This window comes from Spodoptera frugiperda, chromosome 15, assembly GCF_023101765.2.
Source record: "Spodoptera frugiperda isolate SF20-4 chromosome 15, AGI-APGP_CSIRO_Sfru_2.0, whole genome shotgun sequence".
In the NCBI taxonomy this organism is placed as follows: domain Eukaryota; kingdom Metazoa; phylum Arthropoda; class Insecta; order Lepidoptera; family Noctuidae; genus Spodoptera; species Spodoptera frugiperda.
This window is the reverse complement of record NC_064226.1, coordinates 14,575,219-14,583,314: the sequence shown is the minus strand read 5'-3', so window position 1 is coordinate 14,583,314 and position 8,096 is coordinate 14,575,219.

Genomic DNA, 8,096 nt, shown 5'->3' with positions numbered 1-8,096 from the left:
TTATTTGAAAAATATAACAATTTGTTCGATCCGGGAACTGAGAAACTTGCACTTTTACGGCAGCTATTCAAACAACGAGGTGCTTAGTCAATTTTTAAAAACACCTTTTCAAACACACATCTGTAATATTGATACAAGTGTTGTGTAAAATCTGTCATCATTTATCAATTACTGGTAGTTTTTAGAATATGAATAAACTTCTCGACCATCTATTGACGTTAGTAACAAAAAGAAAATGGCCGCCATTTGTGCACACAGCACACAATAACATCGTTACTCATTGCCTACACAATACCACGTAATGTACCGTTGACTAACTATTACCAATAATTTACGAGAATTACAATTATAATTTGTGTGTTTCGTTGAAATTCTCAATACCGTTATTTATTATTCATGAATTAAACATATCTCTTAGGTATTAGACAATATTTTATTTATGAAAACAATGTGGTATTCTGTTACCAGGAATTCAATTTCATGATTGCCCGGTTGGTCCTATAGGGGTGTGGGCAAGCGGCTGCCCCACAACGTGTTGCGGGCTGGACAAATTGTTATTTCGAGTCTGGGTATCATGTGTGTGGAAATTTATTTTCGAAGAAAATCCTAGTCAGAGGAAATTTTAAAACTGAGGGAAAGAAGTACTAGTACCTTTTATGGTATAATTACTGATACAATCGATTCCGATTCTCTTACTCGATAATAGTAATTGATTAGCCATATTGCATGCTAATCGATTAATCGCCTATTCAATAAATCGCATGATTCACTATGCATCCACTTAGTACGTCGATCGTAATGAGTCATGGGTCATTATGTAAATTATTATACAAACAAAAACTAAGAATTTTCCATAAACTAACGACTATTTCTGAGTATCACAAAAACATAATGTTTTGATCTTTAACAAGATGGTACCTACGTACATATGTAGGTATGTACTTAACAATAAATCATACAAATGTTCAAAGGACATTTATCTTTTTGTCGTATATGTTTTATAATGGTTTGTGTTGATATTATAAGCTCTAACTGAATCCAATCTTTAGCAATTGTTTTCGATACAAAATCGTTACTACGGAATAGTTTAAGTAAACATTAAATGTCTCTGAGTCCGGCAATAAGTCTCATATTGATTTCTAATGAAGGGGTTCCAAATATGACTGATAACCCATCCGAGAATAAAATTATTAATTGGCAAATTAATTAAATCCTCGAGCGGATACCGGTGTCCTCTTACTCTCATAATAGACCTTATTTCCAATGCTCAGAGACTACTTTTGTATGAACTAATTTTGTTATTAAAACTACTTACTAAATGCAGCATATCACTACCGATATTATTATTAATATAAAAATATACACTGATCACTCAACAGAACTCTTATGTAAGAATATTTTGTCACGAAAGACACCTTTTCACATGAAAATCACTGCCACAACACCTATTTCCTCCTCTTTCTTCCCCCATATCTCTGACAAAGACAGCAAGCTATTAAAACTTGCGCACAAAGGTTTAATACCAAAGCGCTAATTTATCTGTCACCAAGTTTAAGTGCATTACGTGCCTTTATGTTAAGGTACACACATAATACATAAACTGGATTATGCGCCTCAGAAGACGCATTATGCTTTGCCGATGTGTTGCATAGCACTTGCATTCAGTTTAGTCTAGTTTAGATATTCATTAGTGCTCTAGATTTAATAGGAAATGAGTTATCGTTGTGGGTTGTTGTAAATGACAACATCGTAGCTCTCTGATAAACAAGATCTCTTATTTCCAATCAGCTGTCTGCTAAATGTGGAGCCATGGAGGTTTTGGTAAACCCTGTGATGAAGGCCTCACACTGGACAGCTTTACGGGCTCTTGATAGTGATGACTTAGAAGATGATGTATGTTTTAAATATGTTGTATGTTTGTGTCGCGGTGGAAGGTCCCGAACCCACTAAAAGTACCAATGTGACTGGTTCCGAGTTATATGTGCTTTTTAAGATTATTTAGATACCACTGACAAATGGCGAAGGAAAACATCATAGGCCTGGGCTTACAATTTCTTATTATAAGCCGCTTTGAGCAATCGTGACGATTAATGCTTAAACCTTCTTCGTGTGAGAAGAGGCCTTTTGCCCCCAATGTCTACTTATTGGTGATGACGATGTCTTGTAATCTCGTTACTCCTTTATTACATCTTTAAACTAAAGTAAATGGTATAAATATGTAACATCATGTAACACAAAAGAAAATAAATCATTGACTATTTGTTATTTGGTGTTCTAACTAATATTAGTTTAGGTCTTCGTGAAGTTTTAATATTTGTGCTGAGTGGATGCCAATTATATTATTATGGTTGTATATGGTATGGGCACGATGCCAGGCTACCAATAAGGAATGAGGGCGAGTCGTGCTTAGCGTAATATTGTAGTACTATATTAAAAAATCTAGGACCAATTTATGTCTCTATACGTAACTTATACTTGATAATTATATCAATTGACTTCAGACGCATACTATAAATAACAAAAGTTTGACATAATGAACCTTTAAATATTATTTGATGTTTTTCATAGCTCCATAATTAATTGTATAAAACATTTTTTTAACAATAATTTACAAAACATAAAGGTAATAATCAAAAAAAGAAACGGTATTCGTTTTTGAACCACAAAATTCATCGACGTCACTTCTACGTAAAAATTACATATTTGCTGCCACTTCTAAACTTCGATTCGTTTTATCTAAGTATTGTTATCTTATATGACAAAATAAATCTGATAGACTAAATAGATTTTTAATTTTAATATCCCGTCATTATCCCTGTCATTATTATGACCCGAGAATTCCTATCACATTGCACTAACAGCTGTGACGTTCGACCCACACAATCACAGTTCTATTGTCGTTTTAAAACCACTATCGTACCATAATCCTCATTGAAATAATCACAAAATGAGCCACTTACCGCCGGCGGCGAGTGCGTCAATTCAATCTGTAGCAAAGTGCTTCCAAATTAGACATTGTGCTCGTGTAGCATGCGATATGACCCAGTAAAGCTAGTCTACACTAGTGTAGACACGTTCTTGTGTTCCAATCATTTATTATAACTAGATCATTATTAGCTCAGTTGTAGGGTAATTAGGTAATGATATTCATAGTATGATAACTGTATACATTACACAATTGTCTTGATCATCATAATCAACAGCCCATAAATGCGCATTACTGAGCAAAGGCCTCTTCTCTTATGGAGAACATTGGAGCATTAATCACCATGTAAATATTTTTTATAGGATAAGCTGGTAAGTAAGCAGATGGATCACATGATGGTAAGCAATTGGCGCCGCCCATGGACACCCGAAACATAGAGGGGTTAGAAGTGCGTTGCCGTCCTTTTGAGGGTTAGGAATTTGACGATTGATGGGGATTGGGGGTAAGTAACCGGTAACCTCCCTCACAGACCTAAACACAACGGAAGGGTTGTTTCACGTCAGTTTTCTGACGTGAAACACCGTAGTATCACTCCTGTCGAGCCGGCCCGTTCGTGCCGAAACATAATTCTTCCGCGGTTAGTTATCGAAATATTTAAATTTGTATTATATCGCAATATGAAATGAAGTTATATAAATTGTCATAAGATCTTGGTTTTTCTTAATTTTTTTACAATTTTATTATAACTCCATTATCTCATTATCGTTTAAACGGTAGTCAACTAAGTAGTGTTAAACGATTTCGCAGCTCGTTTTGTGCAAATAATGTTTGAATTAATTATTACGATTCTGTCTACTATTTGTTATTTAAATGTGAAGGTTCAAGGATATATAGGATTCTTATTAGTTACTATTACAACTTTACATAGAGATTGAAAAAAAAGAAAATAAAAGATGTATTTAGTTTCATCTGTAGTTTTTTTTACCTATAAGTCGCTAAACGAGCAGACGTCACCTTATGGTAAGCAATTGCCGGTTACCACACTCAAACAACCCTTGTGTTGTGACACGTCGGTTTTCTGTTAGGCCGTGGTATCACTTCGGTCGAGCCGGCCTCAACGGGCTTAAAATGATAATAAGGGTAATGAGTCTAGGCTAGGCTAAACCAGGTATAAAAGGTGAATTTTGTAATAATTCAATTTGGGAAAGTGTTATCAGAATTACGTGATCCATCATGCATTTGATGGTTCATCAAGTGAGAGAGCTGCCAAAACTAATATCATTGAAATCGCCTCTGCTAACGTCTATTAGAGTGACAATGTACTCAATTTTATTTAATATTGATATGTATGGCAATGGTATGAAAAGTGAACACATTTTTTATTTATTTCCAAATATTTATTACCTACATTTTTGATCTGTAACAGTGCGTCCTACCTGTAATGACATACGTGTGAAACGTCACTTACGGCTAGATACAATCAAAGTCGCTCAGCGGGCTATGGAAAGGGCTTGCTCGGTGTCTCTCTCCGAAATCGCATTCGATGATTCGGCAGAGAACCAAGGTTTCGAATAGTCCACCGGATCAGCAAGCTGAAGTGGCATGGGCCGGCCATATTAAGGACCGACAACCGTTGGGGTGCGAGTCCTGGAGTGGAGACCGCGTCTCGGTAAACGTAGTGTAGGATTGGAGTGACGATCTGCGCAGGATGGCCAGGAGCTGGATGCGAAGTGATAGAGCAAAGTGGCGAACAATTGGGGAGGCCTATGTCCAGCAGTGGACTGCTATAGGCTGATGATTGATCTGCAATAGTTGTGTGTCATTTGATAAATAAAAAGTTGGTACAATTTTTTAAATGTCATGTAAAGGTGTGTACCTTCTAAACTTGTATTGCTGTGCCCGACAAGTCCACATTGTGTCATAGTTAATTTTGCCACATAAGTCTTACTCACATAAGTGAAAAGCAATAAAGTATTGATTATTAATTATTAACATTGAATAAAAATTAAATGAATACCATGTATGATATTACCTCATACAACAGAGGTATACTACATAATATGTATAGTTACATATATTTAGTGTGCATGGCCTCACGTCCATGCAATATTACCTGTATAAGTATATAATTGAATATGTTGAAGGTCACGTATCGTGGCTGCGCATGCACAGGTACGTGCAGCACGTTAGCTTGATTTATTTGATCGTATTGTCAATATTATTTACTTTATGCATTCAAGGTTATAGAGTTTTATTCTAAAGTTTGTTTTAGTAAGTATCATCAAACTACTTATATAAATGAATTTTAGTCGGGTAATTATTAAATGGTGATGGATTAAAGATGCTTCTCCACCAGGGATGTGCTACGTTCCTGTAGATACGTTTGGCTTTCACCAATCATATCCATTAGTACACATAGCTTAGGATTGGTGGAAACGGACTCCGCTATGTTTTTAATATGAAAAGATGCTACGGATGTAACGGGTGTCCCAACAAGAACGCAAGATTTAAATTTGGCGGCATTCAAGTGTCATTGTTTGACATTTGAACACGTGTTATTGTTTGTTAGTATAAGGTACGAGGTTAGTAAAAATGGAGCGCTACACGATTGAAAATGAGGCAGGTCAAGCGCAAACAGTCAATCATGGTGTTCGGTATCGTAAAATGATATCCAGTTTTTTCGTACCTCGAATTGAAGAAATGAATTTGGAGGGCATGTGGTTTCAACAAGATAGCGCCACATGTCATACAGCCAGAGGAACAATTGAATTGCTGCATCAGTCATGTCCCGGTCGTGTTATTTCACGTTTTGGAGACCAGAATTGCCGCCTAGATCATGTGATTTATCAACATTAGACTTTTTTCTTTTGGGTTTCTTAAAGTCTCTGGTTTATGCGAATAAGCCGACGGCGACTCAAGTCTTAATAAGGAAATTGGACGCTGTATTAATGAAATACCGCAGCATTTATGTAAAACGATCATTGAAAATTTCATTAAAAGATCGCGTATGTTTCAGCAAAGCCGCGGCGGCCATCTGCCCGATGAATTGTTCCATAGATAACCTCATACTCTCTACTTTACGATATAATATAGATTTCACGATTTTTTTAAAAATATCTGCGTTTTATTTAAAATTTAAATCTTGCGTTCTTGTTGGGACACCCTTTATATTAAGGATGTGTGCGAGAACCGCTGAACAGGTTTCTGGGGTTCAGTGGGTCTGAGAGTTAGGTATAAAAGTGATACATATTAACAAATAGACTACCCTTGTTGCCTTAAAAAAATCTTAATTATCAAACCAGCTACAGGAAACGAAATGGCAACAACAGCTCAATACCTTCATTCTATTTGACGTGATAAATAAACCACTATAATTTTAAACAACCGTTGCGTGTACTACGGGACAAAAATACCCCATCCCCGCAGTACAGGGTTGTGTCGACCTTCATTTATTACTCAACCCTCAACCACCGCAGCCCTAGGTCGCAAGTTAAAATTGTTTATTAAACACCATTATCAAAGTTAGCCACAACTACTTTGTAAATTGTGTTAACTTGACTTTGCTCTTGTTAGTGAGGACATTGTATTTATAGTTGGCTTTTCGATTTATTGCATTGGTTTTTTTTTCTTAGGAATCGGCAGTCTTTTCTTGGTTTGTGGAGCTTCTCTATGTGCTTCTGAAGTATTTAAGGGACCTAGTATCCTTTCAGGTGTATTAAGGTAGATGGTTTTAATAACATAAAAGCCCCGCCCTACCTAGTCTTTCTTCCTAAAAGATAGCCTGTTAGCTATTGGCTTCTCCACATCATCACGCTCTGAAAAAAGGCTTTACACTCTAAAGTTGAATGATACCGTGACCGGAGATTGTCCCACGATCCTCGACGCCCGGAGTGTCTCCCGCAACGGCTGGGGCATAATGAAATCAGATGATAACCTGATAATACCCAAGTAAATCTTTATTGAGATGCTTTGTACACCCAGTCTTTAAAATTGAGAACTAGAAAAGGTCCTCAACCACTAAAATAATTTCCAACCAAAAATCTTCTCACCTTTTCACGAACGAATAATACAGAAATCTTTTTTTTCCTCGTACACAAGATTATCAACGAACACTGGTATCTACGCAAACTAAACGTAAACGTCCCAATAAAGCAGTGCCAGTCATATTGTCCGCTGCAGTTTTATAGGCAGTAAACCCGGTGTGTTACAGGGCTGTAAATTATGTGTCTGTTATCGCAACAGCCGGGGTTTATTCAGGGCCGTATTATCACTAAAATTAGCGAAGTGCCCTGGGCGCTAGCTGTGGGAGAGCCATGCTTCGGCACGAATGGGTCGGCTCGACTGGAGTAATACCACGGCCTCACAGAAAACCGAAGTGAAACAACGCTTGCGTTGTATTTCGTTGTGTGAGTGAGGTTACCGGAGGCCCAATTCTCCCCTTCCCAATCCCCGATTCCCGAACAACAACCCTTAAATTCCTAACCTCCAAAAAGCCAGCAACGCACTTGTAACGCCTCTGGTGTTTCTAGTGTCCATGGACGGCGGCAATTGCTTACCATCAGGTGATACATCTGCGTGTTTCATAAAAAAAACCTATCGCGACGTCGATTAAATTAGGGGCGCCTATGAGGTGCTTGCCTAAGGCGCTATCAAGTTTAAATCCGTCTCTGGATTTATTCCATAGGTTTGCTAAATCTTTCGGGAGGGATGTTAGTTCAGGGTTTATTTGTTCTAGTTCCGGGGTTATCTTCGAAGCCGCTTATAGTTGTAACTGTTGCGTCCGCTTATATAATATATAGTTGTAACGATATATCTCTTTGTGAGAGATTTTGGTGAGTAGAAGTGGGTGGAATATGACAATGATTTAAAAAAATGTGTTTGACTGCCTCGTTGGTCGAGTGGTCGCAAGTGCGACTGCCGGACAAGAGGTCGAGGGTTCGATTCCTGGGTCGGGCAAAGTATTACTGGGCTTTTTTTTGGTTTTTCGAAAATTTCTTAGTAGTAGCACGGGGTCTGGAATTGTATCCAGTATATGGCAATAGGCTCACCCCCTATTACATGGGACTTATAACATAAATGGTGAAAAGTGGGTGTACATTGTATAGCGGCATTACGTGTCGTAATAAGCAGAGGTGCTTATTACGACACGTAATGCCGTTACCTCTGCTTA